General features: G+C 35.0%; 1 protein-coding gene across 2 annotated transcripts in view; it reads right to left on the bottom strand.

The window, feature by feature from the left end:
* The window catches only part of CDH10 (cadherin 10), a 186,834-nt gene extending 162,642 nt beyond the window's left edge, over window positions 1-24,192 (bottom strand). The window contains exon 1 of one of the 2 annotated variants that reach the window (XM_061393821.1): window positions 23,786-24,192. The gene's annotated coding sequence lies outside the window, so the exon portion shown is untranslated. The remainder of the gene's footprint in view (window positions 1-23,785) is intronic. The other variant, XM_061393819.1, reaches the window with a different exon arrangement.
* Window positions 24,193-24,731: the final 539 nt, after the last annotated feature.

Here is a 24,731-nt window from a genome sequence, read left to right as displayed (position 1 = left end):
TTTAGGCAAATAACTCTAGTTTCTGATTAGAGAATGGATTACCATTCCCAATCTTTGCCAGTTTGACAGTGATAATCATGATGAACTTTAAATTTGGCAACATCAACTTTTGGACACAGACTCTGTATAACTCTTCTTCAGGTTCCCAGGTCTTTAAATTTTAGGATGGAAGAGGCATTTATTGGAACTGAGAGTATGGCATCTCTCAATATTCATGAGACATCAAACACTGCTTCCTGTATTTTAATGACAAAACAAACAAACAGGTAGTTGGGGAAAACAAATCCCTCTAGTGTCAGGTTTATATTTTACTTTCATATTTTTCAAATAAAATATTTGCTTCCAATCATTTCATCTTGTAGAACTCAGAAAAAACAAAAACAAAAAACAAAACAGAAATCATCCAGTTCAATTCTTTGAGTTCAAAAAGAGCATTCTGAGCCAAATAAAGTTAAGTGACTTGCCTATTTGATCTTAGCTCTGGTGCGTTTGAGGACATAAAAAAATGAGAAATAGCTTCAAAGTGTGCAGTGCTTATAATGTCAAGTGTGTGGAAAAGAAGAAAGAAAGAAAATGATATGCCTCTGCCAGAAGTGAGTATTATTTCACCTTTCTTTTGTGTCACACAGGAAGCAGGTACAGGACTGAGAAATGGAGCGACTGGCTCCGGGCAGCATGTGTTCACTCCCAGCCAGCTCCTAGCCAGTGGTTCCTAAAGACGCAGCGAAGGCAGTCACACACACTCCTGACATGGGGACTAGTTTTATTTAACAGTTTTGAACAGCTGGAGAGCACAGAGCTAACGACCACTTGAGCATGAAAGTGTCTGATGATTGCATATAAAATATGCCATGCAATGAGGAGCAAAGGTAATAACAATATACAACAGAACAAATGTGCAGTGACAGTTCAAAACGTGTAAATTGCATAACAAATTGTGAAAGAGAACCATCGTTGAGCATGCTTCTAGTAAGATATTTCTTTCAAATCAGAAATAATTTAAACAATCAGAGAAATGCTCTCTTTTCAATCTCCTCGGAGCTACATGAATGGAAAATGATGCAAAGTTAGCAACAGAGAATCAGAAAATCCCAAACAGAGAGATTTACAGGTCTGACAGGAGCTTTTCAACAACGTTTAAGCATCATGTGAACAAAAATATTTATAAGAGCAAACAACCCTCTGGTCAGAGTATCTCTTACCTTGCAGAAAAGGAAAGCTATCAACAACAAAGCAAGCAGAAGGCAATGCTGAATTCCAAATGCAATTGCAGGGTGAGCTGTACTTTTAAATAGCCGCATATGTGTTTTTAGAGATTTGTCTCACGGCTCATGTCTTTTTTTTTCCCCTTCACCCAACTGTCAACTATATCAGTGATGAAAATGAAAAATATATCACTCAAAACTATTTTTTTGTTTGCATTTTCTGAATTGTACCTTATCTAGTGAGAATGAAAGTCCTCTTTCGTTTTTTTTTTTTTTTCTCAGAAATACATTTCTGTAAGATTTCTTCACTATCAAAGTACAGGAGCAACTAGAAGGAAAAAAACAGGATGTAGAGAGATAACCATACAGCAACCATTTTTTTTTTAAAGAACTCACTAGGTGCTCCAAGGTATAGTAAGAGACAGAAACCCAGTCATAAAGAAGCAGCATCCTATTGTAAGAAATAAATCAGTTTTGATCAAATAATACCAGCTTCTCTGCATTGTTTCTTCCACAGAATTTATTATAATCAGCCATATTAAATATTTTTGTTATTCAGGTTTTGATAGTCTGAATCCCATTTTGGAATGTAAAGTCCATAAAATTATAGATTTTAATTTATTTTATATACGGATTTTTCCCAGTGTTTCAATCAATATTTAAATGGATCAATAAAAATATCAAATATTGCTAAAATTATTAATCAAATAGTGAGAAAACAACATAAGCAATGGGGAAGGAAAACATAAATTGTCAGAGGCATTTAAAGACAGCTATGATGAGGTGACACATTAAGGACGAGTTATGATAGTAACTGGGCTTCCCTGGTGGCTCAGTGGTAAAGAATCTGCCTGCCAATGCAGGAGATATGGGTTCAATCCCAGGGTTGAGAAGATTCCCTGGAGAAGGAGATAGCAACCCACTCCAGTATTCTTGTCTAGGAAATCCCATACACAGAAGAGCCTGGCGGGCTACAGTCTATGGGGTCACAAACGAGTCGGACACAGTTCAGTTCAGTTCAGTCTCTCAGTCATGTCTGACTCTTTGCAACCCCATGGACTACAGCATGCCAGGCCTTCCTGTTCATCACCAACTCCCGGAGTCCACCCTAATTCATGTCCATTGAGTCAGTGATGCCATCCAACCATCTCTTCCTCTGTCGTCCCCTTCTCCTTCTGCCTTCAATCTTTCCCAGCATCAGGGTCTTTTCAAATGAGTCAGCTCTTTACATCAGGTGGCCAAAATTTTGGAGTTTGAGCTTCAACATCAGTCCTTCCAATGAACACCCAGGACTGATCTCCTTTATGATGGACTGGTTGGATCTCCTTTATGATGGACTGGTTGGATCTCCTTGCAGTCCAAGGGACTCTTAAGAGTCTTCTCCAACACCACAGTTCAAAAGCATCAATTCCCCAGCACTCAGCTTTCTTTATAGTCCAACTCTCACATCCATACATGACTACTGGAAAAACCATATCCTTGACTAGCCAGACCTTTGTTGGCAAAGTAGTGTCTCTGCTTTTTAATACGCTGTCTAGGTTGGTCATAACTTTTCTCCCAAGGAGTAAACGTCTTTTAATTTCACGGCTGCAGTCACCATCTGCAGTGATTTTGGAACCCAAAAAAATAAAGTCTGCCACTGTCTCCACTGTTTACCCATCAATTTGCCATGAAGTGATGGGACTGGATGCCATGATCTTAGTTTGCTGAATGTTGAGCTTTAAGCCAACTTTTTCATTCTCCTCTTTCACTTAAGAGTCGGACACAACTTGGCGACTAAATAACACCACCACCATGGTGATAACTGAGGTATGAAGTTCTTATGTCAGTATACGGAATTGTGTTAGTATTTCCACATTATCCACTACAGGAAGGCAAAGTCTAAATCGGTTCATTGTATTCTTTGTTGTATTATCTACATCCAAAAGTTATTTCTTCTTTTTAATAAATAATAATTTTGTAATTTCATTTCTGAGATTTCAGATTTGGAAAGGGACTTAGAAGTCATCTCTTCTAAACGCTCATTTTTTGTTGAAAGCAAAATAAACTCAAGAGTTATTAAGATAAGTGTTAAAGAGTCCTTGATTGATGAAAAGGGCAGAATTAGGACACATAATCTGAAAGGTTTACTCCTTCTATTATGAGCTTCTGTGAACCACTTGCTTGAATATTCTCACATAATGCTGACTGCATTACTTTAAAGAAATACAAAGAAACTAGAAAATGCTCATAGAAAGACAATTGAACTATCATTTAAAAAATGGAACCACTCTGTATAGGAAGACTGCAACAATTAGAATCTTCAATCTGAAAACTCTGACATCTATTAAATCATGAAGAAGGTGGATAGTGTGAATGCCAAGCTCTCTACATACTTCAGTTATACTAGGTCTGAAGGCACTCTTTGAAGTTTAAAAGAGATAAATTTAGGACAAATAATGGAAAGTGCCATACTACTTTATTTATTAGGTGGAGTGCTCATGGAAGTAACACAGGCTGAGAATATAATAGGCTCATAAAAGCTTTAGATAAAAAACATACAATAAATCAATTCTAGACTATTCAAGGGAAGTGGCCCAATATGCCATTATTATGGCTTTTATCTTTGCCACAGTACAGGGCTATCCTTGTTCCATAGTTATATTTGAAGTGATTGAGCTTGAACATTTTCACCCTGAAATTAAAGAACCAGTGTCTCAGTAACGTGGGCTAAATAGCAAGAGTTGAAGGGCAACATGTTCTACACATAACAAGGACTCAATGGCTGTTGAAGAAATTAATTTTCTGCAGCCAAGGTAAAATTTCCAAATGAGCATTATGAACATGTGATGTGTGTATGTGTACACACACACACACACACACACACACATATATATATATATATATACACACACACACACACATATGCTTCCCTGGTGGCTCAGACGGTAAAGCGTCTGCCTACAATGTGGGAGACCCGGGTTCAATCCCTGGGTCGGGAAGATCCTCTGGAGAAGGACATGGCAACCCACTCCAGTACTCTTGCCTGGAAAATCCCATGGGCGGAGGAGCCTGGTAGGCTACAGTCTATGGGGTCGCAAAGAGTTGGACACGACTGAGTGACTTCACTTTTAGTTTCACTTTCATATATATATATATATACACATATATTCACAAATTTCACAGACATGAAAATGTACTAAAGGCTATCTCAACCAAAGAGACATTCTAGATTTTGGTACACAGAGAGGTTTGTTTTGAAGCATCTTAGTCTCTTGCGGTTAGGAATCTATCAGGTTCTTTTATACCATGCATTCCATCACATTCTTAAATGTTAAATTTCATGTGCAGAATAAAATCCCTTCATTATGTATTACTTTATCTCAGTAATTTTTTAATGGAAACATTTTCCAAGTTTGAAAGATCACCTCAAATTTATCAAGGGCATTTATGTTGAATCTTGTTCTTGTATCATGATACTTGCTGCTTTACTGATGTGATGATTTGTAGAATAATGATACTGGAACATGTATAAACTAAGCATAAGAGCTTATACACATTTTTCATAAAATTATAAATATTTATGTCTATAATACAACATAAAAAATAAATAACTGTAATCAAAACTCTCAAAACTAATAGCATTCAAATTAATATTATTTTTAGGTAAAAAATACTTTTGGTTCACCAAAACTAAGTGCTTGATAAGTGGATATGGCACCAGAATTAAAACAAAAATTCTTTAGAGATTAATACACATATAGGGAAGTAACCTCTTGGTTCAGTTTTCTTTAGGTGGCAAAATTTTCAAATAAATTTCATATAATTCATTGCAGTATTGTTTGAAGTTCATTTGGCAAAAGTCTATAAGATACAAAATATTTCTACCTGCTTTTTTTTAGAAGCTTAAAAATGATATGAAAGCAACAATGATCAAACAGAAAACTGGATACTGAAATAACATAAGTATTTCTTATAAGATAGCTATTCACCTTAAATATATTATTATATGAACTATATTCAATTATCATACAAAATCTCACAGCTTTCAAATTCATATAGCCTGAATCAGGTTTGAGAAAAACTGGTTCATGTCACAACTTTAACATGATTTTATCAAAGTTATTTAAAATAAATACATAAAATCTTATGATTAAGCCATGTGAATAATAAATATTACTGAATGCTTTTATCATAACTATTCTATTCAGTTACTAAAACTCAGTGACTAGTATCTGCATATACAAGCACTTGTTAATTTTTCATTGTTTTATTTTGCTTTATATAGAGACAATTAATAATTTATGCTATAAAAACAATTTTTAGAGTTTGTTTTTTTTGTAAAAAATCTTTCATTTTTCATATACTCAATACAATTCATGATAAGTGACAAGCTTTTTTAAAATTAATTTTTGTCCAAAATTATTCCACTTTTACGATAGTATTTTCTAATGAAATTACGTGTATACAATGAAAATGGTTCTCTATCAACATATGAATCCCTTACCTCTCTTCACAGAAGCAACTGCTGTGACTATTTCCTAGTTTTACTTGAAAAAGTACCTTATGTAATTAAAAAACATCATTATATGCCTTATTTCTCCAAGAGGGAGCATTTAAAAAAAACTACTAAATAATGCTAAGAGAATGTTGTAAAAATCCACTATGAAATTTATGGCTACATTGCAAGGTATGGCTATTTTAAGTAATTAAGTTGTTTTAGTGAACTTTTTCCTACCTAAAAGGCAAGTTTTTATCATCCACATATTTTGACAACTGAATTGCACATGTTATTAGAACAGTGCTTAAAATACAGCACATTTGCTGTATCAATATTTTACATCCTAAACCCTACTTATTTTTAGGCCGTGTGCATGCTAAATCACTTCAATTGTGTCCCACTCTTTGCTACCTGCCAGGCTCTAACTGTTCATGGGATTCTCAAGGCAAGAGTAGTGGAGTGGGATGCCATTCCCTTCTGCAGGGGATCTTCCCAACCCACATCATACCCACATCTACTGCACCTCTTATGTCTTCTGTATTGGCAGGCAACTTCTTTACCACTAGTGCCACCTTGAAGTGAAGTGAAGTGAAGTGAAAGTTTCTTAATTGTGTCCGACTGTTTGCAACGCTATGGACTATATAGTTGGTGGAATTCTCCAGGCCAAAATACTGGAGTAGGTAGCCTTTCCCTTCTCCAGAGGATCTTCTCAACTCAGGGATCAAACCCAGGTCTCCCGCATTGCAGGCAGATTCTTTACCTGCTGAGCCACCAGGGAAGCCCAAGAATACTGGAGTGGGTAGCCTATCCCTTCTCCAGCAGATCTTTCCGACCCAGGAATTGAACTGGGGTAAATATTTGGACACAACTGAGGGCCACCTTATCTTATTGAAAAACATATTTTTGAAGTAATAAAATTAAGTTATTAATAAATAGAAATTTTATAAAAAGTAAAATAGGAGTAGAAATAAAGATGATACATCTCCTTGAAGGAATGCACACATGACTTACATAAATATGGGGTAGAGGTGAAGAATAGAAGAGCAGGAACCATATTTTCAGAGTCTGCACTCTGGGTCTCTCACTAGCTTTGTAATTTGTGAAAGTTATATAAACTTTCTGTACCTCAGTTCTCTCATTTATAAAATGGAGATTATAAGATTACCTGTTTCCTTTATCATGCGATTTAAAGAAATAATAGATGTAAACCATTCTGTACAGTGTAGAGCATTTATTAAGTTCTCAATAAATGACAGTTATCTATATTATGGGTATTATCAATATTTAATCATTTGTTTTAAAACTCTGTAATAACATAACATCTCTTACAAATAATTATTACAGTGAAATCACAATGATAGCTTTAATTATTATATTAAGAGTACATACTGTATACCATATAACACTGTATTGCATATGTTATCTCAGTTAATTATAAAAAAAAGGAAGGTAAGGTTATGACATTAATATTGTCTGAGCTTTCATTCTGAAGTAAGGAAATATTTGATTATTCTCATAACCTTGTAATGATAACAAAGTTCTATTTTGTATTTTGCCAATAACTAGTTATGAGACTAAGAACAAGTTTCCTCAGGAAATAAAGCAAAACAATATGGAGTTTGATATAAATAATCCCATCACACAAATAAGCTTATATTAAAGGAGAATTTAAACAAAACTATCTGATACATCAAAGATGCTAATTCATTAGCGTGGCCATCAGCTTTAGACATCAGAATATTATGAGCAAGCATAGATCAGAGAAAATCACATTTTTATCAGTAGGAGAAAATGTTAGAGAGCAATCAATCTTGAGGAACTATATACGAAGTGGAGGACAATAGCAGACATCAAATGATAACTCACAGCATATATGTATTTGAAAGCACATATGAGAATATTAGTTCAGTGGTAAAGAATCTGTCTGCCAATTCAGGAGATGTGAGTATGATTCTTGGGTTGGGAAGATCCCCTGGAGGAGGAAATGGTAACCCACTCCAGTATTCTTGCCTAGAAAATTCCATGGACAGAGGAGCCTGGCAGGCTACAGTCTATGGTGTTGCAAAGAGTCAGACAAGATTGAGCAACTGAGCACTATTGTTAGGGATGGAGAATGGGCAGAATCAGATATGGTATTATTAGCACAATTATACTGGCATTCTCAGGTTGGCTTTCCTTGGGGACACAATATCTTTTTAAATGAGCTTTAAAAAGGGTGTTTTAATGAACTTTTAAATCATATGTAAACTCCTTAACCCAATTATAAGTTTCTTCACAAATACAGTTCTTCAGCATAGACCCACTTTGGTTCTTCAGTGACCAACCATACCCCCGTGTTTGTTCCTGCCGTTGTTCATAGAGGCATAAGTTCTATAATGCCTGCCCTTTACACACACTCTATACATCTTCCAAGCCAAGGTCAAGTAACAATTTCCTCTCCCCCATTACTTCAGCTTTCTGACTTATACTAATGAATCCTAACACTGACTGGTTTAGAGTCATTTTAATGCTTAGATTTCACAGCCTGTGCTATTTTGTTTATCAATAACAATGCTTTTTACTTAGTCTATTATATTCATTTCAGTGTACAACATAAAACGCTGTATATATGTGCTTAAACCAATATGTGACTATGCTGCTACTGCTGCTAAGTCGCCTCACTCGCGTCCAACTCTGTGCGACCCCAGAGACGGCAGCCCACCAGGCTCCTCCGTCCCTGGGATTCTCCAGGCAAGAACACTGGAGTGGGTTGTCATTTCCTTCTCCAATGCATGCATGCATGCTAAGTCACTTCAGTCATGTCCGACTCTACATGACCCTATGGACAGCAGCCCACCAGGCACCTCTGGCCACAGGATTCTCTAGGCAAGAATACTGGAATGGGTTGCCATTTCCTTCTCCAATAAGTGACTATAAAACGAGTCAAAAGGAATGAAATAAGAATCTGCATATTTCAAAATGAGTAATGTCCCCTTTAATGCACCAGAATATACTGTAAATGTATTTATGAAAACTTCTTTTTAAAAATTGATTTTAGAATTAGTGTATGGATTCAGACATAAAAAACAGTATAGCAATTTCTAGTTGCAATTAATTTTCTGGTGTGCACATTCAAATCATTCAGCAAAAATTTAAATACATATATGGCCATTCTTATAATAAGTAGTATGTTGAGCATCTTTTCTTGTGCCTTTTGGCAATCTATATGTCTTCTTTGAAGAAATGTCTATTTAGACCTTCTGTCCTTTTTTATTTTCCTTTTTTTTAATTCCTTTTTTTGTTATTGTTGTTTTGATACTGAGTTGTATGAGCTTTTGTATATTTTAGAGATTAATCCCTTGACAGTCACATCATTTGCAAACAGTTTCTCTCATTCCATAGGTTGTCTTTTGTTTTCTTTGTTAATTCTACTAAGTGCTTCATGAGTATAGTTACATTTAATACTTTCAGCAGGTTTAAGAAGTAGCCAGTTGATCCCATCCTTCAGGCAAGGAAACTGAGGCTTAGCTAGATTAAATATCTTGGCCAAGATTCTCAAGTAGGACAGAATACGTACATCTGCCCAACTCTGGAGTGAGAATTTACCACTAGGTAACAATATCTTTCAAAATGAACTTGTGCAGAAGAATTTTTGAGCTAGTGATCACATACACAGAATGTCACAGTTCTAAGGGCTTAGCTTTAATCTCCTCCCTGAAAGAGCCCTTTCTTGCACTCAGACAATGGCATATGCCCACGTCTTTAATGTCATAGTGCCCTGTGCTGACACTGTTCCTTGCCAGTACCAGGCTATACTGTAGCTTCCGTTTTGATTGTCTCTCCTGTAGAGAAGAAGAAAGAAGACAAAAAGTCTGAATATGACTTATTTTCCATCACATCTTGGTTGTAAACATGCTTCCTTCTCCACAATGGAAAACTGATAAGTATTATTGAATTAACAATTATATGAAAAATAAATTAAGAAAAATATATTTTAGGAAGATCCCTGGAACTGGGAATGGCTACCCACTTCAGTATTCTTGCCTGGAAAATTCCATGGACAGAGGAGCCTTGTGGGCTACAGTCCATGGGTTTGGAAAGAGTTGGACACAACTGAACAACTGATACTTTGACTTTCAGAGGGAAAAAAGAGAAGAATGGTTAAGAGGTCTTTGGATATGCAGAAAGTTATGTTTCTTGTTTCATTAATTTCATCTCTTAATAAGCAATTACATAATTTCACCTTTCAAGCCTCCCCTAGGATTAAATTTCCATGTTCCCCTGTCTACATCCCCCTAAAATTTCACCCATCCTACAAGCAAAACACTAATTTACAGTCTACCAGGCTCCTCCATCCATGGAATTCTCCAGGCAAGAATACTGGAGTGGGTTGCCATTTTCTCTTCCAGAAGATCTTCCTGACCGAAGTATTGAATCTGTCTCTCCTGTGTCTCCTGCATTGCAGGTGAATTTTTACAATTGAGCCACCAAGGAAGTAATTTACAACATATTAACCTTTAAATGTTGCTCTTTCCTACAGTATTTTCATCTCATTGAGGAAGGGATCGTATGATTTACAACTGTTTCTCAAAGTTCTTAGCAAACCCTGGAATATGTATTAAGAAATCTAAAATATGGTTGAATTGTGAAGGAAAGATGTAATTTTAACCTCTCCTGTAGTATTGAATTGAAATTTTAAAAATACCAATTTTATTTTTGTTATACGGTTAGAATTAAATAGATTTGTCAAGTAAGTATATTGGGCGTGGAGGAGACAAGATCATTGACAATGAATTTTTAGCTCTAGGACAGTGAAGAAAATTTTAAGAGGTTTAAAAATCATCTCAGGATGATGGTTAATTACGGAAATCTCCCTTATCACTTGAGGCTAAATTATCTTGGGTAAATAGATATGCTATGTTTTAGACTAAAATTGAGAAGGAATTTAGAAATGTGGCTAAAGTGTCTTGGATTAATTCTTGGTTCTTATTCAATAGAGGAAAGAGTTCTATATGTTTCTTTTGATACCTATGATTGTTCGTTTACTATTCATTTTGGAAAAAAGACTTTGCCATAGCAATAACTGTGCTCAGTTGCTAAGTCATGTCTGACTCTTTGAGACCCCATGGACTGTAGTCAACCAGGCTCCTCTGTCCATGAGATTTTACAGGCAAGAATACTGGAAGGAGTTGCCATTTCTTCCTCCAGGGGATCTTCCCAATCTAGAAATCAAATGTGAATGAATATGACATCATCACAAGAATTCTTCTAAACTTTAAACATTTTTAATCTCTTAAATACATCAATTTCAATTTCTGTCTCCCTTTTGAATTGAAATATATACTTTATATATTAATATTTTTAAATTACACAGTGTGAACCATTGCATTGAATGAAAACCCTATCAGTCTTTTGAGAATAAAGCAAATCAACAGCAATATCTCTTCTCTTAGAGTAGAAGCACATTTGTTGACAGAGGGAATGTGGGTTAATGGGAAGCAAAGTAATCTTTGCTTTCAGTCAGACTGTTGGGCTGTGCATGAGAAATGATATGCTCTGACCACTTGTTTTACATTAAGAGGCAGTCTAGCATGTTAAAAATAGAGAAAATGATTTCCTTCATAAAGATGGACAACTCATGGCTTTAATGCAGAACATACAGATAATATTCACAAGATTTTTGCTGTTTTATCAATTTGTCTTCAGTTTCCATTAATCTCCATCCATTTAAAGTTAATCAGTTAATCATCCCAGTGCCCCCAAAGAGAGGCAATTTAGGAGCTGTTCACACTGGAGCCTGTAAATGTGACTAGACTCTTTGTTGTCCAGTCTTGGAACTGAAGTCTCACCGAGGTTTTAATGATGATGATGATGATGAACGGTAATAGTTTATGATGGTAACCAAGTATGTCTAGAAAGAGAGATACATGGAAAGAGAGAGGGAGGGAGAGAGGGAGAAACTATAAGCTAAGTCTAAGCTATAGACTTAGCAATAAATTAGAGAACTTATGCTCATCTACTGCTATGGGTGATCAATTTTTTTTTTTAATTTTTGTCCTCAGATAATAAATTACATAGTGAAGAGTAAGACCATGTAATAAATCAATGAAAGCTCTGGATTTAAAACTCTAAAAGTGACTATTCTGAATTTCAAGCAAATAATAGTATTGTTTTATTTCTAAATTCAGGCACTTCCTTGTAAAATTATAAGACAAGCAGTAACCATGGGCCTTGCTCTCCTGTGTTAGGTTACAAAATACCTAGAAAAGATATATTTGGTGAATATCTACATTGCACTATACAAATTATAAATTATCCTAATATTTATGTAAAAGGAGAGCAAACAATTTGCCCCTCTGAATTTCCAGTGAGCCTCCTGAAAAACACATTCAACGACCAGGGGTTATTGGCAGCAGTCCCATGCTTCTCATGCAGGCTGAATATTTATATTTAAGTTTTACAAAATGCAAAAATCACAGTAACATAGCCCCTGGTTTCTTTGTGTTGGAAACCAAAGGATGCTGGATGGAATTTTGCTTTGAGAATGTGAAATGTGTAAGGAGTCATTAGAGTCGACTTGCAGCTGCACAGTAAAAATATATTTTAGTTTAAAAATTATATATTGCCTCAAAAGGGTTGGTTAAAATATTTTTGTTAGACTTCTGAAAAACAATATTTTTGTAATTCATGTAGACATGTAAATATGAAGTTGCATCAGCCTAAACAAGAACCATTTGTAATGCTATTGTAAAGCCCGTAATATAAGTTCACAATGTTGATTTCAATGCTCCCAAGTGCAACCTTCAGTTGGAGAGAATCTGGAGAGGGAACGTTCTCTAATATACTATGAGACAGCCACAAGGTGGCTCCAAACACCTAAGTATGTTTTACCTCTTGTAAGGCAAACAGAATTTTACCAGAAATAATAAGCAGCAATTTACCCTAAAAATGGGTCAATACTTCAGAAATATAAACTCATTTCAACATTTTGACTAAGTTTTTAGGTAGAATTTATATTATTTTCAAATGCAGTCTTTCAAAACACATTAAATGGCTCTAAACCTTGAAGAATTTGATGGATTTTGAAAGGAAACGATTTAGTCTATATACATGTACGACATTTTATTTCTTAGGTTTTAAAATTAATTTCTGCTATAGTTTTGCACTTCTTTATTCTCACTTGATTCCCAAATAAGTAAAAAGAAATACATATGCAAATTAATAAACTTTTTCTCTTGCATAAAGAATTTTACAACTAAAGGAAAATAATGCCTAATGTTTAGCCCTTGGGTCTAATGTGCATGTCTTTAGAAAACCAAGTAAAATAAAATATATCTTATTATATATTTTGACTTATTTTGACTAAATGATTTAACTTTATGGCTGATTAATTAGAATGGCTAAATTAAAATATAGCCATTCTAATTAACCAGCCATAAAGTTAAATCATTTAGTCAAATATTACAGTGAAGCCATGACAAAACAATTAAGTGACCACAGCATTAAAGAAGATGATATGGAAACTGTGTCTTTGATTAAGTAGTAAACAAATATGTAATAAATTTAAATATATAGCTAAGATAAAAAATGAGAATTATCTTTACTTTGTTCACAAAACTGTATTTGTTGGCTAGGTTTAGTAGTCTCTATTATGACTCACCTAACCTCTACATGTGGGTGGATTAAAGTGCTAAGTTTATTCTTTAAATATGTTAATTTCTAAATTAAACATAATTGATCTTGAATTATAAATAAAACTGAAAAATAAAAAATGTGACGTAATCCTTGATTTTTAAAATGAACTCTTAAAGAGAGAGGAGCTTATGGACTCACAGAGGTGTATATTTTTTAATCTTAATATCCTGATTTCTTTATGTAATTCCAGAGACTTTTTAATAGCCATATTAAATAGAATCACAAAAAGGCCTAAAAAAGTTATTTTTAATTGATTCTCATATATCCTTAAATGTGAAGAATTTTAAAAAATGAATTATATAAGTAAAATCTGTTAAAATTTTCACATTTTGCAGCAGATGCTGTCTCTATCACAAGGTTTCTTGAACCTAGTCTTTCAGCTTGTAATACAGTCTTTCTGACCCACTGACCTTTCAGCTTGTAATACAGACTGCAGAACTATTCTTGAGATTTATAGGTATCAAAACTTTAATGGGATTATTTCTGCAATGCACTGACTCTGTTCATCATTCTCGTTCTAATTTTCATTACTCTGACCTCAAGAAGGAGAATCTGTGAAAGGAATCATTACTGCAGTATATTCAGAAACGGTTCATGTTTCACCTGAGTGAGTTTATGTGGCTTATGGAACTCACAACACTTAGTGTCCATGTTTCTAATGTTTTCTCCCTCCTCTGTCCCCTTTTTAGGTCCTTCACATCATTTTCAAAACTTGTATCCATTAATTCCGTAGTTCACACAGTTAACTGAATGTGATTCTGAGAATGTAGGAGCTGAAGTTTTCAGGTTACATTCTCTTGACACTTTCACAATCATTAGGGAATGACAGCATTTTAACAGTAATATATTGAGTCCTTTCCAGTTTCACAATAGATTGTATTAGCCCTTTCCAGTTGGAACAATAGATAAACTGTGTCCTTGGAAATCATATGGTTCAAACTCCCATTTCATAAACAAACAAAAAATCTGGAAGAAGAAATCTATGATATTGGCGGTAGAATTAGTGATGAAATCAGACTTAAAATGTTATGTAGCTTTCACCTGAACATAAACACAAAATTATCATTACATGATACATGTTAAATACAAGTTGCATCACATGCTATGGTTAAAATACAACATACTCAATGAAAAAGCATAGGTCACATAAATTTACAGATAAGTCATAACAATGCCAATAGAATAATAGGTAATAATAATACATAGCACTAGAACACCTATTATGTGACAGGAATTGTTAGTACTTTAGAGTTATTGTTTCTTACCATCATGGCAACTGTACTATCACAGAAGTTCAATTATTAACTCCACTTTACAGCTGAAAAACTACCAGGAATATTAAATACAGGGTAAGTGACACAGGGTTTGAACCCAGTTGGGTGCCACCTTTCATGTTTTTATCCATCAAAAGTTTTTGTGAGTATATTTAGGTAAGAGTTACTATATTTATTAAGAAAAGCAATCTCAGTGCTTCTGGCATATAGCATTATGATTGTGTTATCTCTCTATTAAATGATATAATATGGAACAAACTTTTTGACAGAGTGACCAACTTTGAAACTCAGTGGCTTCTATGTAGTGAATATTTTAATTACTTGTGGGGGTGTGGAAACTTTTGTTCCTAAGAATTTTTAGCAATATAATTTGAGGATTTATCCGGTTTTCAGATATGCTGGCTTTTCATTTGGGCTTCTTGTTTAGGATTGGAATGTTAGTCTCAAATTTGAGGCCTTGCTGCAAGACGACAATTGGCTATTGTACACATAAAGCTCAAACATGGATCACCAACTACCATGAATGCCCCTAACTGAAGCTCCAACTCAGAACCCACCCTCAGGCCTCCACGGACTGAACCTGAGGTTACACAAAAATGAATCTTTTTTTTTTAATTAATTTATTTTTTATTGAAGGATAATTGCTTTACAGAATTTTGCTGTTTTCTGTCAAACCTCAAAAATGTATCTTGGACTAATCTACTTACTCATTTTGATAGTTTCCTGAATGATGTCATGTGGCCTTGAATACAACAATATGGCTTAAAAAAGTAAATGAGATTAGAGCCTCATATTATCATCTGAAAAGTAACTGATACTCATCATTCTTGTATTAATCTAGAATATAATACCAAATAATGTGAGTAATTATTCAATGAAAGTGAAAGTGTCAGTCACTTGGTCATGTCTGACTCTTTGCGACCCCATGGATTGTACCCTGAGAGGCTCCTCTGTCCCTGGGATTCTCCAGGTAAGAATACTGGAGTGGATTGAGATGCCCTCCTCCAGGGGATCTTCCCTACCCAGGGATCCAACTCAGGTCTCCTAGCATTACAGATGGAGTCTTTACCATCTGAACCATCAGCACAACCCACCTCACTGCAAAAAAGGTTTTGTTTTGTCTTTCTCTCTCTTCAATCTTATATCTCTGGCTGCTGGCACAGTCTGGCTAATGGTAGGCACTTAAAGAATAGTGAACAGAAAAATGAAATAATTAAATAAGATACTGAGAAGTTTATTAGGTAGTTTGCATTAAAGAAAATAAAAATTAAAGAATCTGTGTTAGGTGGAGGAATAGGTAACTGCCCAATGACATTCTGCTAATTTACCACTTTTCCACGGTAATTGACACATTGAGAACATAAATACTGATTTCTATTATAAATTATATGATATTTATTGTGAACATCTCACATTAAAACCTCTTTTCCTCAGGCACAAAATTTATATTAGATTGAGCCTCTGGGTGTGGCACTAAGGGATTGGCTGATAGAACTTTCCCCAAAATGAATACAGTTACTTAGAAGCTAAGAAAAAGATTGTTTAGATACCCAGGAGATCATTTAAATTTACTGAGTAAAAGGCAAAATAAAAATGGTATACATGTACAAGACAGTCATATTTTAAGTATATATGATAGTTTAAAATCAAAACACAGTTAAATTAATGATCATGAATTTTTCATCATAATAATTTAGTTTGTTAACACTATTAACAATAGAACATTTCTCTTAAGAATTTTTTTGGGGGGCAGTGGTTTATATGTGTGCTTCAGTTTGCTTCTAGAGGAAATAAGGCTTTTATCATTAACACTTTTTTCATCTTGAATCTGCCTAGAAACTGGTTGGATTCACGCTTTACCTATAAAATGGTGAATAAATGTCTTTGCTCTGAGGTCAAGGTTGTGGTTGCCATTTCTCTAACTTCACATCTCCACTAGACTGGATGTCCAGGAGAGGTCATATACCTAACACTGACATGCTGCTGCTGCTGCTAAGTCACTTCATTCGTGTCCAACTCTGTGTGACCCCATAGACGGCAGCTCACCAGGCTCCCCCGTCCCTGGGATTCTCCAGGCAAGAACACTGGAGTGGGTTGCCATTTCCTTCTCCAATGCATGAAAGTGAAAAGTGAAAGTGAAGTCACTCAGTTGTGCCCAACTCTTAGTGACCCCATGAACTGCAGCCTACCAGGCTCCTCCATCCATGGGATTTTCCAGGCAAGAGTACTGGAGTGGGGTGCCATTGCCTTCTCTGGCATAGCTTTGTCTTAAAAAAGAAAACATGTTTTTTTACCTACTTTGTTCAGATACTCAATTATGAAGGACAATCCAACTCTAAGTCTAGCCAAGAAATCATGTTTCTTAACTTAGATATTAGGGACATTTCGTTGCCCCAGTAATTTTTTTAGTATTAAAAGTGAATACTTGTATCTGATGTAGAACTATCTAGTTAGTAAATACTGAAAAATTAGAGCATATTTTAAAAGGCAGAAGAGAATCTTAGAAAAACATAGCTCTCTTTAAAATGCATCTATCCAAAAACTTGGTAGGTAGGTTAAAATATAGAAATTCTATAGAAAATCTCCATTCTTCACTCAATCAGGAAAAAATAAATAAAAGGAAAAAAAAAAAAAAAGGAAATAGAAAAGGGTACTTATAAGTATTATTTGCCTGGAGCTGGCATTCAATTTTCAACAAATCTCCAAAAGACTAACTGAAGCCTTGTTGAAGGGAGTGGATAAAGCAATAAAGACTTTCCATAGGTACTTATTCACTGGGAAAGGATTTTATTCAAATTTAGGAAGCTAGATGCAGACAGAATAAATGTGTACCTTTCTGGTTTTCACTCTCTGAGACTACACGTTAAAAAGTCACTCTGGTACCAAGGCTACAGAACAGGAATCACCTCCAATTTAGAATGCTTCAGAAAGAAGTAAAACAAAATATTATATTTGACTAGGCTGATAGTCACTGTGTACTCAATTTAAGGAAATAAGTTGATATACACCTGATTTTATCCCAATGGGACCTTTTCTTTGTGTCACTGCTAAAGCAAATAAATTTCACTGTTAGTATGAAAAGAATATGCAATTCATAGTCTTTATTTTATTAGTATTAGATTGAAACCAGCAAGTTTGAGGTCATAAATCTTAATCTCTGGTCTATTTTTAAAAATATTTTTATATTTAAATATTTATATTAAATTATATTTAAATAATTTTAAGAAATAATTAATTAATATACTATACACTCAGATTTGGAGAAGGAAATGGCAACCCACTCCAGTATTCTTGCCTGGAAAATCCATGGACAAAGGAGCCTGGTGGGCTACAGTCCATGGGGCCGTAAAGAGTCAAATGCCACCGAGCAGCACAGTTAGATTTACATGGTATACACAAAATCATTAAAGGCCCTTAGATAGTTCAAATGCTTTCAAGTCAATCTATATATGAGGCTATTAATTTCAACTTGGTGCTAAGAAGTCAAATTATCAAGAAACACTATGGTACTTCATCTAAATTTGAAGTCTGATGCAAGAGTTATGGAAACATTCTTTACATTTCCTTTTAAAAATCCCAGAAGTTAAAATGGGTATCAAATGGAGTTGACTTAACCTGATTTTATTAGGAGATGAGTCACAAAAAAGAGAAGAATCAGTCACATTTTTTAAACTTATGATACTAGCATTATGCAAAAATGCACTCAATAGCCTAGGCAAATACATTGATAGCCTTTGATCTACTCAAATAACTATGCCAAAATTCGACTTCAATTCTTGTGTTTATAAATACCATGTGAACATAGCAGAGAATTACTAGAATAACCCAAGTCAAAACGCTTACTTTATTCGGTTTACTGATTATTTAAATCACCTACATGATCTGCTTAATTTGATCAGTCACTCAGTTGTGTCCAACTCTTTGCAATCTCATGGGCTGGTCCATGGAATTCTCCAGGCTAGAATACTGAAGTGGGTAGCCATTCTCTTCTCCAGGGTATCTTCCCAAGCCAGGGATCAAATCCAGGTCTCCCGCATTACAGGCAGATTCTTTACCAGCTGAGCCCAGGGAAGCCCAAGAATACTGGAATGGGTCGCCTATCCCTTCTCCAGCAGATCTTCCCGACCCAGAAACCGAACCAGGGTCTCCTGAACTGCAGGCTGATTCTTTACCAGCTGAGCTACCAGGAAAAACGATTATTTTTATGGTTTTTGTTTCCCAGACTTTCAACTGGAAAGAAGTAGGAACAATGACAATTCTTTACAATATCTAGAATAGACATTTGCTTATTTTTAAATCAGCTTACATTTTTACATTACACCCTGGTAATATCTTTATTTTGCAACAAAGAAGAACCAACATATCTAATGAATGCAACTGATGTTTAATTTATGTCTAAAGTCAAGTCTCTTTCAAACTGTTTCAATATCCTCTGTTCCAGTAAATCAACAAAGATTCCCAATCAATAACTGATGCACTAAGTATAATAACTCATGCCTATGCATTCCACATTCTGATACATTAGAGAAGTCATTTCATTAATAAATGTTGAATTCCCATACTTTGCTTGCTACTGCAGTAAACTACATTGGTGCCAATTTCAATTCCTTAAACGCCTAGGTGTTATAATGTTTATAAAAATTGCTTTCATTTGAAAGGACACGTTCTAGTCAACTGAACTGTCATATAGTTTATGGTATAATGCAAAGGATAATATAATAAATCCAATGTATAATGTGGCAGATAATAGAATACTGACCATAAAAATCACAAGATTTACAGAAATTGTATTTCCAATAGGATAATATAAAAAAAAAAAAAGCTCAAGAGAAAACTCATTCAAAGATGTTTGTAATTGTCCTAAATTGAAGAAGAGGAGAAGGCAGGAAGGGAGAAGAAATGGGAGAGGGAGAAGGAGGTGATGGGGGCGAGAATGGAAAAGAGAAATCAGTAGGGCTCTGAAATGCTTTGACACATCCTTTAATACTGAATTTCCTGTTGTGAAGCAATGTTGTTATATTATCCCAGATAGCCTATTGCTTAATCCTGTCCTGAAACTGAAAGTGTTGTTAAACTATATTTCTGCATCATTTAGGGTATGTAGTATCAAGGCTGCTTCCTAAAACAACAAAAGCAGGGGGTGCTTAACACTGAGATCACATGGTTTGATGAAGTGCTTATACTGCTACTGACAAACTCTCTAAGGATATATTCCCTCTATTATAAGGGACTGCTATATGAAGGCACTTCAGCCTCCCACAGTCATTATTCTCAAGGAATGTTGCACTTTATATCATAAAATGTAATGCTATTTTACTCATTCTTATTCAATTTTCAGCTTTCCCTTTCTTTAAATCCATCACCAGTATGGTGATATTTAACAAATATCTCTTACTGATATAGGGAAAATCACATGTATGGCAAGAGAGACATAGCATAAAAGTAAAAAGACTTTGGTGAAAACAAAGCACCTTTATTCTCTAAAAAAAAAAAAAAATCAAGTTACTTTTTTTGTGTGAGAAGTTGCACTGATAATAAAGAGTTAAGCAAAAGTTATGCTGAAACATAATTTTAACCAATCAATGCTAATATGACATTAAAATAATGCATTCCCAGAAATATATATCTTTTAATGTGATAGATGTGATTTTCTTACAATGTTTGCCTCTTGAGTTACTTGGACAAAGAAGGTATGGCAAAGGCAAAAATGGCCTCATTGGTTTTAGATACCCTTACGAAAGACAGCACAATCGGATTATAAAAAGGCTCGAGGTCTCATACTGAAACATCAAGTGAGGTGAAGCTGCTGTAGGATAAGAATAGAAGAGGAAAGAGGTGACCCCGAGCTGATACCGTTATCTTAGAAAACAGACGCTCCTTGTTGATTGAAATTTTTTCATTCAGATGTGTGATAAAAATATCTGTAATTTTGAGTGTTGAATATTATTAGATGTAAAAGTATGGGCTGTTATACCACTATTCTGTAGACATAATTCAAATGCTTTAATTAGAGGGGGGGGGGAAAGGCAGACTTTAATATGTTTAAATTCAGGGCTTTTCTATCTGCCTATTATAGTTACTGTAATTATGAAAAAATAAAATTTTCTTCATGAACTCACTTTGTGAAGAAAAGGAAAATCATTTTTATGCTAACTTGCATTTCTCAATTGTAAATTCATAAGCTATTCTTTGGACTCAGATTTTTTTCCAAAATATTCATAATAGGGACCACACACTTAATACAAGGCCTAATTGAGACCACCATTGCTCAGTATAAGCCTAACTAGAATAAGGGCACCTTTTTTCTACTTGGGTTTTAACTTCAGCCTGTTTCAGACACGACTGTTAAACATAATATGGTGAGTGAAGTCACTTTTTTGAAGCCCTATTCCAGATACGATTTTGGGTTAATCAAAAGTGGAGTTTTCAAAAATAGAACCTGGAACCTGGAGACCAAATAGCTGCGTACAATAACTTATGATTGGCAAAAATCAGTTGTATATTTCTCTACTTAATACTTTGTTGTTTCAGTATTTTATGAGTACTTCTTAATGTGGCAACAGTATTAGAATGTAATTTGCAAAGCAGAAAAAAGAATAATTATGGACAATGCTTTCGAAACCCAAGGGCTAGACTAGAGGTAGTTGGTTTTACAGCCCTGCTTTGTATTAATTGCTTACTATGCAACGCTATTACCTATAATAATACTTAAAATATGGTTCACTTTGCTGCTGATTCAGCATCATTAGGGCGAAGGCTGTTCCTGTGCTGCAGCCTAGCGGAATGATTTGGTATAAAAATGACATATTCCAGGAGCACTGGCTTATCACTTGCTGCAAAGTAGGTTAAGAAACATATGAAATAAGTCATATGTCCAGAATCCCCCAGATAACACACACTTTGCCTCCGTCATTTGTTTACATGTATTATTAAATGAAGATCAAAAAATGCATTATAGACTCTGAACAGAGTTCACACAGCTGGAATTAACCTTTTCAGTCTCAAACACTCTCTTTCAAGCAAAAAAAGCCTCTTTCCAATACACTAAGTTTCTTAATATTTTGCCAGTATGTATATCTCTCTAGATACAAAGTCAATTTTCTATCTTTTTTTTTTCCTTTTAGAAAATCTTAGTGTAGGTGAAAATATAACAGCATAATACTAAATTTGATGCCTGTATAGTACCATTCTTATCAATAAACAGCTAGGTTTTATAAACATTTAGGTCTATCACCTGAAGTATTAATCAGGAGTCAAGCAATCTGACCACTGACCTCACACATATACATGCATATGTGGATGCCATACAGATTATGTGCTCCTTTCATAAGTCCCTGGGATTTCTCTCTCTCCCCCTCCACCTCCTTTCAGGCATCTAAGTGTATGGAATTCTATTCTTTGATTGGAGTCAGAAAAGACAAACGCATTCACTAGGGAAGTCAATTTGTTAGCAGCAAGTATTTGAAACCAAAGAAGTATCTGATTTAATGAAAGCAGACATTGACTCATACTTTAAAAACACATAAAAATTTTTTTAAGTGAAAGCAAATGAAAGAAGCATTTCTTTATGTTTTCATGATCAGAATGAATCTGTATTTGTTATGTTCCTAAGCCACAAACACACTCTGCTTAGATCGGAACATACACCAATGCCTTTGCTCCACAGCCCACCCCCACTTCCAATAAATCACTATTTCCTTATGCATTACACATTGAATACAAACGTGCCACCTTTATTATGCTGTAGGGAGAAGGGCAAGAAGATTAGCTATACAACTTGTCATTTACCTCTTTCTCTATGATACAGCCCTCTTCCTATTTTCTTCATCACTTTAAAAATGAATCTAGAGCTCTTGTCAGTGACATAATGTTTTCATGAAAGTTCTACTAATTAAAAATCCTCACCATACCAGACCTAAAAAATGAGCACACTCTTGCCAAGTGTTATTCACCACAGAGAAGCTCTTGTAGTTACATTTTAAAGGAGGACCCAGAGGAAGATGCTGCGGAGGGAGAAAGTCTACTAACATATACATTGAGGTTTACCAGTTGTCAGCAGCAGAGGGACAGACTATTTTTAATAGAAATCCTTCAAGAAAACAACAACAACAAGAAAAAAAAAGAAAAGAAAACATGCATCTCCGAACAGCTGAGAGTAAGACATGTGCAGTTTCAAATAATAAAAGATTTTACTGGAATAAAGAACCACAATTACAGGAAATAGATCTGTTTTTTGGAAGCAAAAGACGAGAGGTCAATTTAAAATTGATGTTTGTCTTTGCACCTGTAGACTCCTCTTTTTAATGATAAGGAGATGGTAGGTTTTTATTGCATTGACAGGAAAACACTTTCAGACTACTGCTTTTGCCCATACTTACAGTGCTATCAATAGTTACTTGTTGGGGACATGCATTTAGTCTTGCAATGTGCTGCATTAATTTAACACCACATAAAATATGGATTTTATTGCAGCAGAGACAATAAATGCTGCAACTGCTGACTACATGCATTTCATCTCCCCTCTTCATCTTTCCTCTCTCATACTTCTGACTCAGACACAAAATGCGAATCTAGGAATTATGCCTATTCTATTTCTGATAAATGCCAATCTTTCTTATTTATGTAGATGCTTAGTGACCATTGACAGGTTCAAGGAATCTGTCTTCTGCCTGTCATTTCTCTTTATATTGAACCTACAATGAACTATGACTATAAATAAGTGCAGAGGGGATCCATTCATATGGAATGCAAAGTAATGTTCAATGATAGAGTTCAAAGCAACAATCTTCTTTTCAAGGGATTTTTAACATTAAGATGAACAAGCATGAGAATAACAAATTACCGCCCATAATATATTTTTAGCATTTGATCAGAGTGAATGAATTCACAAACTCTAACAACATGACCCACTGTTGAGCATAAATATATAATTTATCCAGTTTCACATTACCTCTTCAGCTATTCAAAGCAGTGGTTTCTAGAATACAATATATAGTTTTATGCTTAGTAATTTTTTTACATATTAAAGATAATTATTTGAAAATAACTGCTGAATACAACTTAAAAACAAACATTTTCCCCCAGGGAGAGAAAATAAGAGACCTTAAGGGAGTTAGAAAAAAAAGAGAGAGAGAGAGATGAAATCTTCCTACCTTTTTTTTAATCAGCTTCTGGATAACGGAAGTTGGTTCCAGCCAAAATAACCCTGGAGAAATTGTCACTATATCCCCTTTTTGTTTGTTTTCGGCTGTTATTTCCTATCACTGATTCTACTTCAATCTAACTCAAGCTTTCTCTCAGCATCACTTTTAACTCTGGACGGCAGGGAACCGAAGAAACCGGGGGGCGAGTTCTCTCTGATTGGCTTTCATTCAGTGCTTCTGATTAAGGGGGGAAAAAAAAAGAAAAGAAAAGGAAGGAGGGGGGAAAAACCCTTCCTCACTCGGAGAGAAAGGTTCTGCTGATAGAGCTGCAGCACTCGCCATGGGAAGGTTAGAGACTGGGAAGTGCTGGCTTTTGCTCGCACACAGCGATTTGCAAGTGAATGCGAGGGGAGGGCGCATCCGAGAGGAGGGCTTCGGATGAAAGGCGTCCCCTCCCCCGCAGGGCAGAAAGACTCTCTGTTTCAAGGCTAAAGTAATCAGCCCGATCTAATCTGGCTGTGTCCGTAATACAATCTCAAGAACGGGACTACTTCTCGCAATTCTTTTTTAATAGATACTTCTTCTTCATCTGACATATATATCCCTGCAGCATCCTTAACTCCAGATCGCCGAAATCCATGAAGCGAGTGCCAAGTCAAATTGCAACCAGATCTGAATCGTTACCGGAGTGATTTTGGTTGCGGTTTAAATTATTATTTATTTTTGCTTTCAGTGAACTTTCTTTTCCTTGGTTCTTCAAATACCTTATTTTTTTATCGCTTATGGTCATAGGAGAACATACCTTACTCGTCGTTTGGGGATGTTCGTGAGCTAGTCTTTTCTGCTTAATCTTACCTGCTTTGCCTTTTGATTTTACAGATAGAATATTTTATTCATGATGTAAATATGCAATTAATGCTATTAAAATATTTAGATTTGGGGCTGGACATCGTCT

Source organism: Bos javanicus, chromosome 20 (assembly GCF_032452875.1).
Source record: "Bos javanicus breed banteng chromosome 20, ARS-OSU_banteng_1.0, whole genome shotgun sequence".
NCBI classification, from domain to species: Eukaryota; Metazoa; Chordata; class Mammalia; order Artiodactyla; family Bovidae; genus Bos; species Bos javanicus.
Note: the sequence above shows the minus strand (reverse complement) of the source record. Positions and strands in the feature narration are given on the sequence as shown.